We start from the raw sequence: 17,840 nt of genomic DNA, 5'->3' as shown, positions 1-17,840 counted from the left end.
CACTTAACCTTTATTGACTTTTAAATACATTTTCACATTTTGCTTATGATCTGGCTTCACTTTCAAGTCTTCAAAAATATTTTTACAATGTTTTAGTAAGGAGCAAACTTTCTCTTTAGAGAAAAACCCAAGTTGTCAACTATATTTAAGATAAACCAAAGGGAAAACTTGTAATCATAGCAAATTTACCAAAGCATTTTCTGGTACCATAGCAGTTTTTTTTTTTTTTAATGGCATCAAAGTTAGGAGCTGCTCATGGCACATAATCTGTGTATTTACTGGTGTTTTTATGGAATGCTTGCAGTCTTAAAATAATGTCCTATAACAGCCTATGAATGTTATTCAAAGGTAGATTGCAATTGCTCATTTTCTGGTCATCAAACAGTCAAAAAAAATCACTTCGATGGTTTTCCCTCATAATAGTAGGACACAGTAATTGACAATGTTTGTCACTTACCACATGATGTAAAATTTACAGCCATGAGCAATAATAGGTTTCTGGTTTCTTTATTTAGATCATTAGCTTATACATACTTTCTCATAATTTAGTCTTAAGAATTATTTATTGATTGAATTATTTATTATTTATTATTTAGATCATTAGCTTATACATACTTTCTCATAATTTAGTCTTAAGAATTATTATTGATCATTATACTTTCTCATAATTTAGTCTTAAGAATTATTTATAGTCTTAGGAATTATTTATTAATAAATAATTATTGATTGATTGAATTATTCATCTGAGAACCTGGTTCTAGTTAATTTTCCCCCCTTTTTTAATTAAGTTTTTAATTTTATTTCCAGTATAGTTAACATACAGTGGTATATTAGTTTGGGTGTACAATATGGTGATTCAATAAGTCTATATATTACTCAGTGCTTATCATGGTAAGTATACTCTTAATCCCCTCCACTTACTTCATGCACCCCCCCCGATATGCTTTATTTTAAACAAGTACCCTCAGTTAAAGTTTTTTTTTTTTTTCAACAAGAACATTTTTTACTTGAAGCATACTTCAGCATACATAGTTCTAAAAGATATATATAAATATGAAACATTCCATCCAAGAAAAATAGAATATACATTTTCTTTGAGTACACACAGAAGAATTCCCTGGTTAAAATCATGTAAAAAGAGACATGACAAATATTGCAAATTTAAGAAGACTGAAATCATACCAAGTATATTTTCCAACCACAATGGTACAGAACTAAAGATCAACAATAAAACAAAGCTGGAAAAGCTACAATGTAAATATTAAATATTTAATATGTAAATATTAAACAACACACTACTACACAGGCAGTGGGCCAAATAAGAAATCAAACAGCAAATCAAAATACGTCTCAAAACAAAAGAAAAAGAAAACACAATATTCCAAAACCTATGGGATGCAGCAAAAGCAGATGTTAGAGTGACATTTTTGAGATTAGGTACTTTTTTTTTCATTTTTATGTTTTCCAAGTGCTCATGCAAGATGGATTATATTTAGCGATTAATTCAATATTTCATAGGAGGTTTCCATTTTTTATAGAACATCACTTTTCATCTTGACCACTGAAGGCAAACAGATTTTGCCTAAAAATGTGTAACTGAAACTCTCTTTTCAGTATTTCAAAATAAAGTTGAAGTTTTCTGGTTCTGCATATCAGGAGCTTGGAAGTTGCCACTCCATCCTCACAACAAGTACAAATCGGAATGGACTAAAACATCAATGACTTTTGTCGCATCCAGAAGAGAAGGGAGGACACAGGGCAAACTGCTGCTTCTACGATTGCAGAGAAAAACAGGCCAAGGCAGGGAGCTGCATCTTACCGGAGCAGAGACTCCCAAGTGGAAACCAGCGCGGTAGAAACCAGTACGAAGGTAGGAAAATCTGAACTGTAATTGATGAATTGCTGGAGGCCCAAGTATAGACAAATCTGACATCTATAAGCTCCAGGGGCCCCAGTTACAGTGGAACCCCCACAATATTTACCTGGAGTCTTACATATCCATAAGCCCAGCCATCATGTTCCTTGGTATTTACCCGAAGGAATTAAGAACCTATCTTCACACAAAGCCCTACTGCTAAATGTTTATAGCAGCTTTATTGATATTAGCCAAAACTTGGAAGCAACCAAGATGTCCTTCAGTAGGTGATGGATAAATGGTGGAACATCCAGACAATGGAATATTCTTTGTGGTAAGAAGAAATGAACTACCAAGACATGAAAAGACAAGGGAGGAATGATAGATTCATATTACTAAGTTGAAAGAGGCCAATTTAAGAAGGCTACATACTGCATGGTTCCAATTCTATGACATTCTGAAAAAGGCAAAACCATGGAGAGGGTAAAAAGAACAGTGGTTGTCAGGATTGGGGGTGAGGGGAGAAGAGTATGAATAAGCAGGGCATAGAGGACCTTTAGGTCAGTGAAAATACTCTATATGATACCATAATGATGGATACACGTCAATATTTATTTGTCCAAACCCATAGCATGTACAACATCAGATAAACCCTAATATAAACTATGGATTTTGGGTGACTGTCATACGTCAATGTAGACTCATCAACGGTACCAAATGTACCACTCAGGTACCTTTGTGGGGTGGGTGGGGGGGGGTATATGGGAAAGCTCTATATATTTCCCTCAATTTTGCTGTGAATCAAAAACTGCTCTAAAAAGATAACGGGGGCGGAGCAAGATGGCGGAGGAGTAGGAGACCTGGATTTCGTCTGGTCTCAGGAATTCAGCTGAATAGGGATCAAACCATTCTGAACACCTACAAACTCAACAGGAGACCGAAGAAGAGAGTAGCAACAACTCTCTGAACAGAGAAGGGACCACTTACTGGAAGGTAGGACATGCGGAGAAGTGAATCTGAGGCGATATTCGGGAGGATAGACGGCGGGGGAGGGGGCGTCCGTCGGCCGCTTCTGGCAAGTGCTAGAGCCGCGGAGCACAAAATCGGAACTTTTAGAAGCCGGCTCTGCTGAGGGACGTCGCTGCAGTGGCTAAGCGGGGGGTGGAACCCTCGCGAGACAGTGTGGTCTCAGGACCCTTGGGGTCACAGAAAGACTGGGGGGGGCTGAGTGCGGCAGAGCTCCCGGGTATCGGAGTGGAGAAGCCGGCTACAGAGACGGAGCCGAGGCGCGGGTTCTCAGCTCTGGGTGGCCATAAACTGTGATCCGCGGCCCAGTTGGGCCACTGCTCCTCCAGCAGGGACCCAACAAGCGGCAGATCCGGGGAGACTCCCCTCCCTCCCCCGGGAGGAGCGGCGCGGGAGCGCACCGCAGGGATCTGCTGGGTTTGGAGACTCCACACGGGGTCGGGTGCCAGAGATAGAAACGCTCGGTCACAGGCCGGGTGAGCATGGAGTGCGGCCGGAGACCGGGGAGACGGGAGGGGTGCACTGAGGAGCGGGGCCCCGAGTTCTCAGCTCCTCCAGGTGGAGATTGGGAGGCCACCATTTTCACCCTGGTCCTCCAAAGCTGTACCAGAGCTTGCAGGAAACAAAAGCTCCTGAGAGCAAACCCGAGCAGCTTGCTTAGCCAGGACCGACAAGGGCGGTGCAATTCAGCCTCCAGCAAAGACATTTGGGAACCACAGCAACAGGCCCCTCCCCCAGAAGATCAGCACGAACAGCCAGCAAGCCAAGACCAAGTTTACCGATCAAGGAGAACGGGAGAACTCCAGCGCTAGGGGAATACCGCACATAGAATTCATGGCTTTTTTTTTTTACCATGATTCATTAGTTTTTCAAAGTTAATTTTTTAACTTTTTTAATTTTTCTTTTTCCCTTTTTCAACCAACATCTTATCAATCCCTTTTTTAAAAAAAACATTTTTTATTTTTCATTTTTAGAGTCATATTTCATCCCTTCATAGTAGTTACCCTTATTTTTGGCATATAAGTTGTTCTCTCTTTAAAATTTTGAGATACAGTTTCTTCTAACAGATCAAAATATACCCTAAATCACTAGTGTATGGCTTTGTTCTAGTCTCCTGCCTGATCACATTCTCTCCCCCTTTTTTTTAATTTTCTTCTTTCTTTCTTCAAACAACTTCTTATCGTATCAATTCCTTTTATAAAATCTTTTATATTTTTCATCTTTATAGTCATCTTCCATCCCTTCATTGTATCAACCCTTATTTTGTACATATATAAGTCTTTATTCCTTTAAAATTTTAGGAGGCACTTTCTTCTAACAGACCAAAATACGCCCAAAATCTAGTGTGTGGCACTGATCTATGCACTAGCCTGATCATATTTGATCATATTCGGGTTTTTTTTGTATTGTTCTGTTTTTGTTTTTATCTTTTTCTTTTTGTTTTTTTTTCTTTCTTTCTTTTTTCTTTCTTTCCCTTTCTTTTCCCCTGGTTTCAGGTCTTTTCTGATTTGTATAGAGTATATTTGCTGGGGACGTTGTTAACCTGTTAGCATTTTGTTCTCTCATTCATCGATTCTCCTCTGGACAAAATGACAAGACGAAAAAAAATCACCTCAGCAAAAAGAAAAAGAGATAGTACCGTCAGCCAAGGACCTACTTAATACAGACATTAGTACAATGTCGCACCTAGAGTTCAGAATCATGACTTTAAAGATACTAGCTGGGCTTGAAAAAAGCGTGGAAGTTATTAGAGAAACGCTTTCTGGAGAAATAAAAGAACTAAAATCTAACCAAGTCGAAATCAAAAAGGCTATTAATAAGGTGCAATCAAAAATAGGGGCACTAACTGCTAGGATAAATGAGGCAGAAGAGAGAATCAGCGATATAGAAGACCAAATGATGGAAAATAAAGAGGCTGAGAAAAAGAGAGAGAAACAACTACAGGATCACGAGGGCAGAATTCGAGATATAAGCGATACGATAAGACGAAACAACATTAGAATAATTGGGATCCCAGAAGAAGAAGAAAGAGAGAGAGGGTCAGAAGGTATATTGGAGCAAAGAATAGCAGAGAACTTCCCTAATGTGAGGAAGGAAACAGGCATCAAAATCCAGGAGGCACAGAGAACCCCTCTCAAAATCAATAAAAATAGGTCAACACCCCGACATCTAATAGTAAAACTTATGAGTCTCAGAGACAAAGAGAAAATCCTGAAAGCAGCTCGGGAGAAGAGATATGTAACCTACAATGGTAGAAATATTAGATTGGCAACAGACCTATCCACAGAGACCTGGCACGCCAGAAAGGACTGGCATGATATCTTCAGAGCACTAAACGAGAAAAATATGCAGCCAAGAATATTATACCCAGCTAGACTCTCATTGAAAATTGAAGGAGAGATAAAAAGCTTCCAGGACAAACAAAAACTAAAGAAATTTGCAAACACGAAAACAGCCCTCCAAGAAATATTGAAAGGGGTCCTCTAAGCAAAGAGAGAGCCCAAAAGCAGCACAGATCAGAAAGGAACAGAGACAATATACAGTAACAGTCACCTTACAGGCAATACAATGGCACTAAATTTATACCTTTCAATAGTTACCGTGAATGTAAATGGGTTAAATGCCTCAAGCAAAAGACACAGGCTATCAGATTGGATTAAAAAACAAGACCCATCGATATGCTGTCTGCAAGAGACTCATTTTAGACCCAAAGACACCCCCAGATTGAAAGTGAGGGGGTGGAAAACCATTTACCATGCTAATGGACACCAAAAGAAAGCTGGGGTGGCAATCCTTATATCAGACAAATTAGATTTTAAACCAAAGACTGTAATAAGAGATGAGCAAGGACACTATATCCTACTTAAAGGGTCTATCCAACAAGAAGATCTAACAATAGTAAATATCTATGCCCCTAACATGGGAGCAGCCAATTATATAAGGCAATTAATAACAAAATTGAAGAAACACATTGACAAAAATACAATAATAGTGGGGGACTTTAACACCCCCCTGACTGAAATGGACAGATCATCTAAGCAAAAGATCAACAAGGAAATAAAGACTTTAAATGACACACTGGACCAAATGGACTTCACAGACATATTCAGAACATTCCATCCCAAAGCAACAGAATACACATTCTTCTCTAGTACCCATGGAACATTCTCCAGAATTGATCACATTTTTAGGTCACAAATCAGGTCTCAACCAGTACCAAAAGATTGGGATTATTCCCTGCATATTTTCAGACCACAGTGCTTTGAAACTAGAACTCAATCACAACAGGAAAGTCGGAAAGAACTCAAATACATGGAGGCTAAAGAGCATCCTACTAAAGAATGAATGGGTCAACCAGGAAATTAAAGAAGAATTAAAAAAAATCATGGAAACCAATGAAAATGAAAACACAACTGTTCAAAATCTTTGGGATGCAGCAAAGGCAGTCCTAAGAGGAAAGTATATAGCAATGCAAGGCCTTCTCAAGAAACAAGAAAGGTCTCAAATACACAACCTAACCCTACACCTAAAGGAGCTAGAGAAAAAACAGCAAATAAAGCCTAAATCCAGCAGGAGAAGAGAAATAATCAAGATCAGAGCAGAAATCAATGAAATAGAAACCAAAAGAACAGTAGAACAGATCAATGAAACTAGGAACTGATTCTTTGAAAGAATTAACAAGATTGATAAACCCCTGGCCAGACTTATCCAAAAGACAAGAGAAATGACCCAAATCAACAAAATCATGAATGAAAGGGGAGAGATCACAACCAACACCAAAGAAATACAAACAATTATAAGAACATATTATGAGCAACTCTATGCCAGCAAATTAGATAACCTGGAAGAAATGGGTGCATTCCTAGAGATGTATCAACTACCAAAATTGAACCAGGAAGAAATAGAAAACCTAAACAGACCTATAACCACTAAGGAAATTGAACCAGTCATCAAATATCTCCCAACAAACAAAAGTCCAGGGCCAGATGGCTTCCCAGGGGAATTCTATCAGACATTTAAAGAAGAACTAAAACCTATTCTGAAACTGTTCCAAAAAATAGAAATGGAAGGAAAACTTCCAAACGCATTTTATGAGGCCACCATTACCTTGATCCCAAAACCAGACAAAGACCCCATCGAAAAGGAGAATTACAGACCAATATCCCTGATGAACATGGATGCAAAAATTCTCACCAAAATACTAGGCAATAGGATCCAACAGTACATTAAAGGGATTATTCACCATGACCATGTGGGATTTATCCCTGGGCTGCAAGACTGGTTCAACATCCAGAAATCAATCAACGTGATATAATACATTAACAAAAGAAAGAACAAGAATCATATGATCCTCTCAATAGATGCAGAAACAGCATTTGACAAAGTACAGCATCCTTTCTTGATCAAAACTCTTCAGAGTATAGGGATGGAGGGTACCTATGTCAATATCATAAAAGCCATCTATAAAAAACCTACAGCGAATATCATTCTCAATGGGGAAAAGCTGAGAGCTTTTCCCCTAAGGTCAGGAATGCGACAGGGATGTCCACTATCACCACTGCTATTCAACATAGTATTAGAAGTCCTAGCCACAGCAATCAGACAACAAAAAGAAATCAAAGGCATCCAAATCGGCAAAGAAGAAGTCAAGCTCTCACTCTTTGCAGATGATATGATACTGTATGTGGAAAACCCAAAAGACTCCACCCCAAAACAGCTAGAACTCATACAGGAATTCAGTAAAGTGCAGGATATAAAATCAATGCACAGAAATCAGTGGCATTCCTATACACCAACAAGAAAACAGAAGAGAGACAAATCAAGTAGTCGATCCCATTTGCAATTGCACCCAAAACCGTAAGATACCTAGGAATAAGTTTACCAAAGAGGCAAAGGATCTGTACTCAGAAAACTATAAAATACTCATGAAAGAAATCGAAGAAGACACAAAGAAATGGAAAAACGTTCCATGCTCATGGATTGGAAGAACAAACATTGTGAAGATGTCAATGCTACCTAGAGCAATCTACACATTTAGTGCAATCCCCATCAAAATACCATCCACTTTTTTCAAAGAAATGGAACAAATAATCCTAGAATTTTTTATGGAACCAGAAGAGACCCCGAATAGCGAGGGGAATATTGAAAAAGAAAAGCAAAGCTGGCGGCATCACAATTCCGGACTTCCAGCTCTATTAAAAGGTGTCATCATCAAGACAGTATGGTACTGGCACAAAAACAGACACATAGATCAATGGAACAGAATCGAGAGCCCAGAAATGGACCCTCAACTCTATGGTCAACTAATCTTTGACAAAGCAGGAAAGAACGTCCAATGGAAAAAAGACAGTCTCTTCAACAAATGGTGTTGGGAAAATTGGACAGCCACATGCAGAAGAATGAAACTGGACCATTTCCTTACACCACACACAAAAATAGACTCCAAATGGTTGAAAGACCTAAACGTGAGACAGGAGTCCATCCAAATCCTAAAGGAGAACACAGGTAGCAACCTCTTTGACCTCAGCCGCAGCAACTTCTTCCTAGAAATATCGCCAATGGCAAGGGAAGCAAGGGCAAACATGAACTACTGGGATTTCATCAAGATAAAAAGCTTTTGCACAGCAAAAGAAACAGTCCACAAAACCAAAAGACAACCGACAGAATGGGAGAAAATATTTGCAAATGACATATCAGATAAAGGGCTAGTATCCAAAATCTATAAAGAATTTATCAAACTCAACACCCAAAGAACAAATAATCCAATCAAGAAATGGGCGGAAGACATGAACAGACATTTTTCCAAAGAAGACATCCAAATGGCCAACAGACACATGAAAAAGTGCTCAACATCGCTCGGCATCAGGGAAATCCAAATCAAAACCTCAATGAGATACCACCTCACACCAGTCAGAATGGCTAAAATTAACAAGTCAGGAAATGACAGATGTTGGCGGGGATGTGGAGAATGGGGGAACCCTCCTACACTGTTGGTGGGAATGCAAGCTGGTGCAGCCACTCTGGAAAACAGGATGGAGGTTCCTCAAACAGTTGAAAATAGAGCTACCATCCAATCCAGCAATTGCACTACTGGGTATTTACCACAAAGATGCAAATGTAGGGATCCGAAGGGGTACGTGCACCCCAATGTTTATAGCAGCAATGTCCACAATAGCCAAACGGTGGAAAGAGCCAAGATGTCCATCGACAGATGAATGGATAAAGAAGATTGGTATATATACACAATGGAATATTTTGCAGCCATCGAAAGGAATGAGATCTTGCCATTTGCAATGACGTGGATGGAACTGGAGGGTGTTATGCTGAGTGAAATAAGTCAATCAGAGAAAGACATGTATCATATGACCTCACTGATATGAGGAATTCTTAATCTCAGGAAACAAACTGAGTGTTGCTGGAGTGGTGGGGGTGGGAGGGATGGGGTGGCTGGGTGATAGACATTGGGGAGGGTATGTGCTATGGTGAGCGCTGTGAATTGTGCAAGACTTTTGAATCACAGATCTGTACTTCCGAAACAAATAATGCAATATATGTTAAGAAAAAAGAAAAAGAAGAAGATAGCAGGAGGGGAAGAATGAAGGGGAGTAAGTCAGAGGGGGAGATGAACCATGAGAGACGATGGACTCTGAAAAACAAACTGAGGGTTCTAGAGGGGAGGGGGTGGGGGGATGGGTTAGCCTTGGTGATGGGTATTAAAGAGGGTACATTCTGCGTGGAGCACTGGGTGTTATGCACAAACAATGAATCATGAAACACTACATCAAGAACTAATGATGCAATGTATGGTGATTAACATAACAATAAAAAATTTAAAAAAGATAACGTTTCAATAAAAATTAAATTAAATTACATTAAATTAAATTAAATTAAATGTTCTTTCTTGCTTGTTCTTCAAGTAGTCGGTCCAGTGCATTTTTATTTGAGTTACATGCTAATGAGGCAAACATGGCCTTGAGGTCAGTGGAGGCTTCACAACTGAAGGTTTAGATATTAGTGCTCACACACACACACACACACACGCAAACATAGTCTTTTTGTTAAGATGGTTTACAGAAAACAAACAGGCAATCTTTGGTTCTCAGTGAGACTAATGAAGATCTCATAAAAGTGGGATACTTTTAAAATGTTATTTCAAAATATTTTGAATGAAACAGGATACTTTTGTGAATTCTATGTTCTGTTTGATTCTCTAAGATCATTAATTTGATCATAATAATAAAAAACTCTCTTTCATTAAATAGTTTTGATGAAGATTCTCGGTCAGCATAAGAGTCCATATAAAGATGATATTTGTCACACTCAGTGGATTCATCAATATGAACCTACTACTTCATTCACTGTGTGAATGCTCTGTTGACTATGCACATTGAGGGGGTTTGAAATGATTAATTTCATATTCTTTCTGTTTTTTTTAATTTCTTATTTTGTATGTGTCCTAATTCCCATAATTTTTTTGTTATCATCTTTCTTATCTATAATTTTGTATGAGCCAGGGGTCTCCAAATATGTATTATACATATGCATATATAACATATTCACAGCAAAATAAGAAATCCTCATAACAATTACAATCCTCATTTCTGCAGCTAATCACATAGTTGTAGCTGGTCTTTATAAGGACGTTCTTCCACTGCCCGTTCTGTATTCTCTTTACTCCAAGTAAACACCTAAGCTGGTTGTGCTTCTTTGCCTGGTGAGGTGATCCAAACCTTCATTCCTGAAGGGTCTGGGCCATTGTAGTCCTTCATGAATTGGACAGTTGTAGCTGTCCCTTGACTTTAATGACAGGGCGTGGTAGTGCTAAGAAATAGCTAAGGGATCTGCAGATCAGACACGCTCTTCCTTATTTCTGTTGTGGAGCAGCAGTTCCATTTCCCCTTAGTAATCAGGAGCAATAACCTCAGCAAGTACACTAACTCGCTTCTTTGCCTGTAAATGCAGAGGCCTGAGGAGTCCAAAAAGGCTGGGAGGCATTCTTAATTGCAGTTCAATAGAATCATTGTCGCCTCTCCTAGTGGAAGCATTCCTTCCTTTGGTTCTAAGTCGTCTAGACCAGCAGAGCATAAAGTTTCAGAAACAGAAAGAAAAAAATTTGCTGGTGGAAAACCAGGTGTAATAATGACGCTGTCACTCCCACTTCTGTCCCTTGAGTTGTGGACCTGTGAATCCCGGCCATGGGAAAAACAGTAGCGTATATTGGTAGCGGATTTAGAGCATATACAGCCTCCCAGAGCACAGTGACCCGGTTCTGAACGATATTGCTACCTAACTGGCATTGTAAAAGGCTATTCCACTATTCTGTCAAATCAGCTGCTTCAGGATGATGGGAAACATGGTAAGATCAATGGGTTCCATGAGCATGGGTCCTCTGATGCACTTTGTTGTTGTGAAATGAGTTCTTTGATCAGAAGCAATGCCCTGAGAATACTGTGACAGTGGATAAGGCATTCTGTAAGCCCATGGATGGTAGGTCTAAAAGAAGCACTGCTGTAAGGAAGGCAACTCTGTATCCACGGAAGTGTTTTTTTCTAGTAAGAACAAAATCTTGCCCTTCCCATGATGATTAGCAGTCCAATGTCACCAACTTATCACCAAGTAGCAGTCTGATGATGGTATGGTGCCATGGGGGCTGAGTGTTGGTCTCTGTTGCTAGCGGACTAGGCAATTACTTGGCAGTGGGTATAGCCAGATTGGGCTCCGTGAATAGAAGCCCATGTTGTTGATCCATGCATAACCCCCAAAGTCTGATTATTTCCTTTTCATCAGTGCCAGTTACTGTTGGAAATTCTGAAGCTCCCTTTTTGAAAGGATGAGTGAATGATAAACTATAAATTTTTGGCAGTGTAGCCAGATCCTTCCTCAGGCGGACCTGTTCTCCCCTTCATTCAAGGTGTTTTGGGTCTGGAAACTGGCTCAAATCTGGTAATTATTTGAGGGTTTTAACTTTCCCTTCCTGTCCCCTAGGACAGGGACATGGGGAAGGAAAGAAGAAAGGAAGGAATGAAGGAAGGGAAGGGGAACAGGAAGGGAGGAAGGAAAGAAGGGAGGAAGGAAGGGAGGGTGGAAAGAAACCACACAGACCCACTGGAATTGGTGTGCTTAGACCACGCTGGTAAACAAGTGAAATCTGGTATGGACCAAGCCTGTAGCTCCTGATTGGCCTATTAAAATGTGGCTAAAATTTGTCTGAGAGTACCTCATTTCAAGATATCAATATTTTTCTGAACACACATACATGAGTCCGCACTATATTTGCAAAGAGTGAAATGCTACAATAATTAATCATGATCATGAAAGATATTGACATCCATTAACTGAAGTAATAAGTTTTGAATAGATAAGAAATCATAGAAATAGTAAAAGACCTAATCCTAATGAATTAACTAGGTCATTTTAGGAACAATATTATATCCTTTTTAAGGTAATAAATTTTTGTGACAATATAAATAACATAAAAGACAAACTGTAAAAATGACATAGTAGTTTTGTAATTGTAATTATAAAAATTAATTGTATAATAGTTTTAATCTTTACAGAATTGTTTGTATTTTAGCTTTTTAACATTAAACAAGCAGCGTTTAATTTTTTAACAATGGTATTCAATTTTTAGTTATTTCATGTAATTTAGGTCATGATGATTTCAAGAAAAAAAACTTAAATTGGGGTGCCTGAGTGACACAGTCTGTTAAGTGGTCAACTCTCAATTTCAGCTCAGGTCATGATCTCAGGGTCATGAGATCAAGCCCTGTGCCAGGCTCTGCATTGGGCATGGAGGCTGCTTAAGATTCTCTCTCTCCTTCTCTCTCTGTCTCTCCCCTCTCCCTCTTTTAAAAAACAAAACAAAACACCTAACCCTATTTGGTTATTCTTCTCATGACAAATTGAAAACACTATGTCAACATAGACATATGTATTCAGTAGGATAAAAACTCCAAGGTCATATACATGAAATCTTTGATAAATCAGCTTCGATCCTGACATAATAAAGAACATAATGTTTGAGGAAACAAAGTACAAGAGACAAGTATTCATCCATAGCATATTTTGTTTTCCTCATAAAAAGTTCAGAATAATATAACTGTAAGAATGACTCAAGAGGACAATTTCTTAATAATTTTCTGTCTGTGGAGGCTAACATTTTAAATAAAAAGATGGTCAAAATGATTGCTGTAATCTGCCAACCATTTTAAACATTTTAAGTCAATTTAGTCTTGAGAAAATTCCTTCTGGAAAACATGCTACTGAAAAACATTTCCCTGAATTATATACCACAGTGCACAAAAAATCTTAATGATATTATTAAATGTGCTGTTTGAAAATACCTGCTTATTTAATAATTTAGTATTATGTGACTCAGGCATATTATAGCAATTAAAATTTTTTGAAAAAAATGTTTTTTTTCTTTAGGAAAAAATTAAATCTTTAGGAAACATGTTCCTATCTCTTTAATAATAAAATGAAATAATAATGTATTCTATTACATAAAAATCAGCACTTCTTCCTATATATCGGAAACTCATTCTGTATGTTGATCTTTTTAAATTCACACTTTGGCCATATTTGATTTTAAGTAACTTAACCATTTAACATTGAGTAATGTGTGTCTTTAGTGCCCCTCGTGATACTTTCAATTAACCAAAGTGTCAGATTAACCAGAATATGCTATTGATTGCAAGTGACAAGAACTCTAATAGGAAATCCAAGAGCCAGAGTGTCATACTTCCCATGTTATCTAGAATTGGCAATTTATGGAATTATGATCAATTCTGAACCACCGAAAAACGAACACTTTCAAGAGTGTAAAAAGTGGCTCTAATGAAAGAAAATGTACAGATATTGGAAGAGTTAATATGAAGGAATCACACATGCGTATAATATGAAAGGGTATGTGAGAAAGAAATTTACTGCGACTTAACTACAACAAAGAGATTTTGAAAAGTCATATGGAAGAACTTTTTGATATATTATACCTTAAAGCCTTCACCAAAGAAGATGGCAGGGCCTCCTTTTTGGAATTCTAAATGAAAAAGTAGACCGGATTTTATCTTTCAGACTTAAAACGCATGTCGTGTCAGGAACCGAACAGACGACATTTTTGTTCTATGATTCCATTATTTGAAAGTTTTGTGAAATCCCAGCCCTTAGACTGCTTTCTGGTGCTTGTCTCCTGTTAAGTCCCACAGGTATATTTTCCTCTCAGGCACCAGCCCACTTAAAGCAAAGCAGTCATGGGAGTTGCCAACTCATCAAAAGCAGGGTCTAGTCCAGCATTAACCTAATTATATGCCGCAACCACTTTCTTATGCATCTGGGAGTAACTCCTTGGCTCCTCGCCAGTATCTCTGGGATTTGATTTTCAAGTGGCATAGCCAGTTACTTTAAAATGTTTACCTCCTGAACACTGGAGATGGAATGTCCTCATCAGAAAGGAGCAAATTCACAACTGAATCAAAAGCTTCTGCTCATGGGAGCCAGCAGGGCCTTGCCAATGGCCAGAGAGCCCCAATCCTTGGTTTCTCCGGACTCGGATTTTCTCAGTAATGATGCAGTATCTTGTACATATGGTTCACTCTGAGATGATGAAGTCATTATGCGCCTTGCTTTTTCTTTCAGAGTATTGGTAAGCATTTTTTTTTTTTAAGGAAAATTTTATACAAACCTTTGAAATATCTGGCAAGGAAATTAGGCAGACATCTGGAAAAGAAACAGCATCGGTGTTCCCATCCAAAATGTATTTTTGCTTCGTGTCTATATTTTTCTTTCAAAAGACAATACACAAGTTCCTCTTAGCCACGAGCCTTTCTTGAGCAAAAGTGTCTGGATAGTCCAAGGGTTGTCTTCTGGAGCTTAGAGAAAGAATTTTAAATTTCTATTCCATCCCTACATTTCAGAGGGTTACAGTGTGGCTCATAGAGCTGTCACATGTATTAAATCAATACCATTTACAGTTGGAAGGAAAATATGATCTGCACCCAGTAAGTAGAAGCATAAATACAGCATCACAAGGAAGTTAGTCAATAAGTGCTTTTCTTCTCCATCTGTTGCTGCTGAGTTTGGCTAGTTTTCCCTTACGGTGGTTTGTAGTCTCTGTCTTCTGATATGTTCTCCTTGGTGGAGGCTTTATGAGGTGGTTTCCTGAGCTGTTATAAGAGCCTTTTCCACACTCACTGAGTGGCTGCCTTGATTGATCTTAACAGCACCTTCGAAAATTCTGGTGGAAATCTTTCCTTAGTTCAGGTTTTTGGATATTGGCTATATAACTGAATAAGGAGTTCCATATTTCAAAGTAGTGTGTTTGGAAGGGTGCCCAGAGTAAAGAAAACATTAATAGGCATAAAAAGCTAGCATATGGATGCTATAAGAAGTATAATGGAAAATGTCCAAATAAAGTAGTGGAACCTTCCAATCAAAGGGTGTGAGGGGCAGTAAGGAAAATATGTTCTCTCTTATGTTTCTGCCAAAATGTGAGGACAATACAACCTATAGAGTAAATTCAGCAGATGCTGGAAACTGCAAAAAAGAACACTAGTCACAGCTAGCTTAGTTTAAAATAACATACTTTTTATGTTTGTATTCAAATGCAATTATATCCTATGTTAATTGATCTATTTCATTTGTCTTATTTAGCCTATTAAGACCAACTTAAATTAATATAATTAGCTTGTACCCAATTGTTCATGCATAAAAAAATGAAACACTAAGAATTTTTTCCTTAGAAAGGCCAATCTAAAAAAGATCTATAATGCAGTAGTCTCCCTTATCCACGGGGGATGCATTCCAAACCCCCTAGTGGATACCAACTGCAGATGGTACCAAAGCCTATACATACCACATTTTTCCCTATAAATACATACCTATGATAAATTTTAATATATAAATTAAACACAATAAGAGATTAATGACAATAATAATAAAGTAGGGACAATTATAACAGTATGCTGTGATAAAAGTTATGTGAATGTGTGTGCCTCCCTCTCAAAATATCTTATTGTACGGTACTTACCCTTTTTCCTTGTGAAGACGTGAGATGATAAAACCCTTACATGACGGATTGAAGTGAGGTGAATGATGTAGGCATCGGGATGTCCCATTAGGCAGCTATTGACCTTCTGATATTGATCAGAAGCAGGAGCATCTGCTTCCAGACCGTGGTTGACCACAGGTAACTGAAACCGCGGATAAGGGGGCATTATTGTAAGTCCTGAACCCAGTCAGTTGGTAAATGTCTTTAAGCTCCTGTTATGCACCTAGTTATATGGAGGTCATTTAAGTGAGGAATAAGGCATAACTGCTTCTTTTCAGGAATTTAAAAACTAGTTAAAAATGATGGCTGGCAACATTTTCTTTGTCCACACTAGGGCAGTTATTTCAAGGTTTTTGATTATAAAGATTTTTTTTGTTCCCAAATCCTCAGGAACACTTCTTATTTGGAGTCCTGAATACGAATGTTATTTTTATTTGATGCACAGAGCTTTAGGCAGGGGTTGTCATGTGTTGTATAAGATTTAAATACTCCTTTGATGGGAAGGGCATAACACCCTAACATTCAGATGGATGAAAGACCCGTTTGTTACTTACAGAGCCCACCAGAGAAGATCTCCAGGCAGGGCCAAGAGTAACAGAGCAGGGGCAGAGCAACAGCAAGCTGGAGGTGTAAGAGGCTGTTCACATATGGCAAGCAGGGTGGGATTAGCACGGGTTCTCAAGTTCCCTGCAGGTTGGCTAAACTGGATATTTTGGTGGGCTCGACAGCATAGGGGCAGTCTCAGGTGTGTGTTACCTGGCCTCGGGGTGATTAGGGCTGATTCATAGTGGCTTGGAGTGTGAGAGCTCAATAAGCAAAGTAGTTGGGTATGTACTTAATTAGCTGCCTAAGAAAAGGAACTTACTGACCTCTAGTCAGGGACTCAAAACTGGGTCAACAAAGGACAATTAAAAAAGAAAATTATATGGGGGGTCTGGGTGGCTCAGTCAGTTAAGCGGCCGACTCTTGGTTTCAGCTCAGGTCATGATCTCAGGGTCCTGGGATCCAGCCCCATGTCAGGCTTAGTGCTTAGCGGGGAGTCTGCTTCAGGATTCTCTCTTTCCCTCTGCCACCTCACTCGCTCTCTTTCTCTCTCTCTCTCTCTCTCTCTCTCTCAAAAAGTAAATAAATAAATCTTTCAAAAAAGGAAACTATGTTACATAATGATATAGATTCAAACTGTAAAAATATTATCTATAATGTGTTCAGGCATTTTATCATCCATATTTGTAATACGTATTTAATGAACACGCATTGATCCCATGATAGACACCGAGAAAATAAAGATGAATAAGAGTCTTCTCGTTCAGTGAGGAAAAAAAAACAGTAAAGATGTAGTTAAAAATGTAAGAGAGTCGTAACATAAGGTGATGTTGGAACACAAATATAGGTGTTACTTTCACAGCCCAGACCACTCAGAGAAAGCTGGCACCCATTGGATGCATTGTGAAAAAAGATACAGAAGCAAGATATAATTTAATAAGCAGAAATCTTACCAAAGTGGTGCCTGGGTGGCTCCGTTGGTTAAACATCTGCCTTCGGCTCAGGTCATGATCCCAGGGTCCTGGGATCGAGTCCCACATCGGGCCCCCTGCTCAGCAGAGAGCCTGCTTCTCCCTCTGCCTATCGCTCCCCCTGATTGTGCTCTCTCTTTCTCTCTGTCAAATAAATAAATAAAATTTAAAATAAAGAAATCTTACCAAAAAGCCTAGTACAAATAAACTTTATAAGTAAGAAAAAAAAGACCCAAGAAAACCAAAAGACTTGGTTTATGTCACAGATAGAGCAAACAGCCTAGCATACCTTCCACCCTTCATGTTCATCCGTATTTTCCCTTGCAGGTCAACATCAATGTTTTGATTCACAAGTTGCACATATCTGACCGTCTGGACATGATATATGAGTGTTAAAATA

This window comes from Zalophus californianus, chromosome 12 (genome assembly GCF_009762305.2).
Source record: "Zalophus californianus isolate mZalCal1 chromosome 12, mZalCal1.pri.v2, whole genome shotgun sequence".
Lineage (NCBI taxonomy): Eukaryota > Metazoa > Chordata > Mammalia > Carnivora > Otariidae > Zalophus > Zalophus californianus.
The sequence above is the reverse complement of the archived record's forward strand: the minus strand, read 5'-3'. Positions refer to the sequence as shown.